Genomic DNA, 3,471 nt, shown 5'->3' with positions numbered 1-3,471 from the left:
TTGCTACTGACTGACAAAACAGTGCAAGTTCGTTCTTAAGGCCCAGCAACCAGCAACCAGCAACCATCCTAAATTTCCCCGTCGTGGGACGAATAAAGGTTTATCTGTTTATCATATCAGACAAGAAGGTATGGGTCGTGATTTTGTCAAGCCACGAGTTTCTTTCTGTTTTTGTTCTGGTGGTGGGAGACTCACATCTCTGTCCACTTGTGGATGGTTTTGTGTTCTCGCCCCGGGCAACAACCTTGAACACGGGCTTGTAACAGACTCCGCCCAGGATTTTGCTGCGCTACTGGCAACTGTGTTGGACCGCTGGCCCAAGGTTTGTTTATCTGCTGTGACAAACAAATTTGAACACATGAATGTCATCGCCACTTTGTTTTATCAATATCAAGTAATTCCATGATCCATAGTTCAATAACAAGAATATTCATGAATTTATTTTGCATTTTTATGGTTGTTTTGGGGTTTTTTTTTTATACAACTATTTTGTAGGTGTTTGTGCTTGACTTTCCACCTCGCCTGACTGTCAAGCCAGAACTACAAACAGCGCTACGTCAAGTATAACATCGTGTTGCTGCACGCATGGGTGTGTAAAATACATATTTTTGTTGTATTTTTTTCTCTTCAGTGACACTGTGCTAACAGATATTTCTTAGAATTGTGTGATTACATAATTGATTATGTGACACTTCTTCCAGGTTTAACATTTGTGTATATGGCCGATCACCTCCCCCTTCGTCAGCTGTACATGGTGGTGTTATGATGGTGTAAGTTTTGCCTTCTTCAGCCTTACTTGCTCTTCATTTGATATGACAAATATGTGTTAACATGTTGTTTTCTGTTTAGGTGCACCTCAGGACTGATTTTGGTGGAGCGTCTGCATGCTGCATGCTCCATCAGCTCGCACCCCCTTCACCTAGGCCAGGGGTGTTGTGCCACAACCAATCATCGCCCACGGTGTCTCCCAGAGTGGTTGTGACAGGTCCTATCTACATGCCAGTGTATGGACCTGCTCCTGAATGGACTCTTGTTGGACAGGAGGTTGAGGTAACCTGTTCATCCCTCTTTTTTTTTCCCCCCAATCGTGTATTTGTCAAACTGTGCAACTTTTTATTTTAAAAATGAACACTTATCCTAAGTTGACTCTGATTTCCTCTCCTCTTTTTTTTATAGACAGTACCAACAGCTGTTGAGACTGCATTTCACACAGACATCCCGTCCAATCCCGTGTGGTTCAGTGAGGCTGTGCTGCTGGACCACATGGAGACCGTCGTGGAGTCATGTGGCAGGGTTTCCCCAGCTGCCACGGTAACATTCACACAATTATTCATACACTTATCAACTAGGGGTGGGTGAAAAAAAAAATCAATTTTGCAATATATTGTTGTGCTTTCTGTCGCAATAAATAATCGATACACTGACGGCAAATATCAATATTTTTTTCCAAACACCACCTGTCCACCTGTCCCGGGAAAGATAAAATCTCTCCCGGGACACAATTTGTCCCGTTTTTTATGGAAAATGACAAAACCTCATTTAATTTCCGTCTGTGGTCTAGATAGGGTTGCCAACCCTCCCGTAAAATACGCGATTGTCCCATATTTGCAAATAAAAAAGCCTGTCCCGTAATGAACTGATGGGGGACGCACTTCACTTTGTCCCGTGTAAGACAGTCAAATCCACATCCTGAAGTGTTTTCTCTAACAATGGAAGTTCTTCAAAGACAGGGGTTACAACTGTATCAATCTCACCTATTGTAATTAACTTACATGATTTACATGTCGTGGGAAAGGAACCCCCGAGGGCCAAAAGGTATCTCCTTGTGTTTGTTGGATTTGCATTCAGGGACTGTCTCTGCCTTTTGTTTAGAACTTTCCTTTGAAATGTTGTGAGTGTCAGTGCGAGAGGTATGAAGGTCTTGGTGATCTATTGTTGCTGTGGAAAATTACCCCTGATGACCAAAAGGTTCCCGAGTAGGAAGAGTTGATCTGATTTGAATCTTTTAAATATGCATTTTAGCAGTGTCTCTGTTCTGGGAGGATATTTAAGGGAAGGAACAAGAATCTGAAGTCGCTTCTTTCTTCTCTCTCCTTTTCTGGGACCCACTCTCTCTCTCTCTCTCTCTCTCTCTCTCTTTTTCACTCTCTCTCTCTCTCTCTCTCTCTCTCTCTCTCTCTCTCTCTCTCTCTTCTTCTTCTTTTTCTTTGACTTCTTGATTTTTTCTACCATCATTTTTACACAACCGGTCTGTTACATTTTTGCTGCATGTTTACTCTGGACATCGCAATAAACTGGTATGTTATCCATTCCCCTTCAATATTAACTTGTTGAGACTTTTGTTTCTATGTGGAGAGCAATCTGACATCAGATATTGATTTAGTCTTCAGTTATATGGTAAATTCATTCGAGTAATGCTTGTACTCTTTACCTCTGAGTTGAATAGAAAAGATTGAGTGTCATGTTTTTCTAACTATTGAGTTGGAAGATATAAACCTCTGAACATCTCAACCTAGATGTCTGGGCTGTTCTTCTATGTTAAGAAGGTCACTGAATGCTTTGTCTATATTTGCCATCACTGAACTAAGATAGGGATTAATCAGAATCCCAAAGACCTTAGTTATATGGTAAGTTTCACTGGACATTATTCAAACCCTTAACCTCTGAGTTGGTCAGATAAGATTGGGTATCATGTTCAATAACCTCTGAATACTCCAACCCAGACATCAGGCTATTCTTCCATGTTTAATGAACAAACTGAATAGTTTTGTTAATTTATAGAAGCCATCCCTGAACTGAAGACTAATGTCAGATCACGAGAAGTTTATTATTATTGAGTCTATATTCTTAATTGTTAATCAAGTCTTTCTCTCAATCAATGTATAAAAGTAAAGTTATTATTATCAAATGGAGTCAGATTAAATTAATTATTATGTATTTTACTTTGAAATCCTCACCTTGACACCGGAACGACGGAATACGTATTGGGGAGATATTACTATTAGTGTCTAGATATTTCCTCCCCTACACCCGTATATTTCGGGGACGCGGTTATTTATTTATTTATTTTGTCTGCATCATTTTTTATTGATTTTCAGAATCGGGGCAGTGAAAGGATTTTTTTCCCTCTCTCATCTTCCCGTCGGTTTGTATATCCGAAATCCCCAAATTGAGATAAAACAAGTTGCTACTGACTTTACATTACCAGAAAGCACTGTCCTTGTTTACATGAAAGTTATTAATGTTCATGCACTTTAATATGTTTGCTTGTGTAGTGTACGTTTGTTTGTACATTATACAAAGTTTTGGAATAAATGCAAGATCACAGGCATTTTCCTTTTTATGGGTATTTTTTTCTTTTTCAGTCACATATCGTCTGCAAAATTTCGAAGATATCGAAGATATCGTGTGTCGTGATGTTGTCATTATCGTGGGCCAAATATCGTCACAGTATCGAATCGTGGGTTAGCC

Source organism: Nelusetta ayraudi, unplaced genomic scaffold (assembly GCF_046127955.1).
Source record: "Nelusetta ayraudi isolate G7.1 ecotype Tasmania unplaced genomic scaffold, CSIRO-AGI_Nayr_v1 ptg000029l, whole genome shotgun sequence".
In the NCBI taxonomy this organism is placed as follows: domain Eukaryota; kingdom Metazoa; phylum Chordata; class Actinopteri; order Tetraodontiformes; family Monacanthidae; genus Nelusetta; species Nelusetta ayraudi.
Note: the sequence above shows the minus strand (reverse complement) of the source record.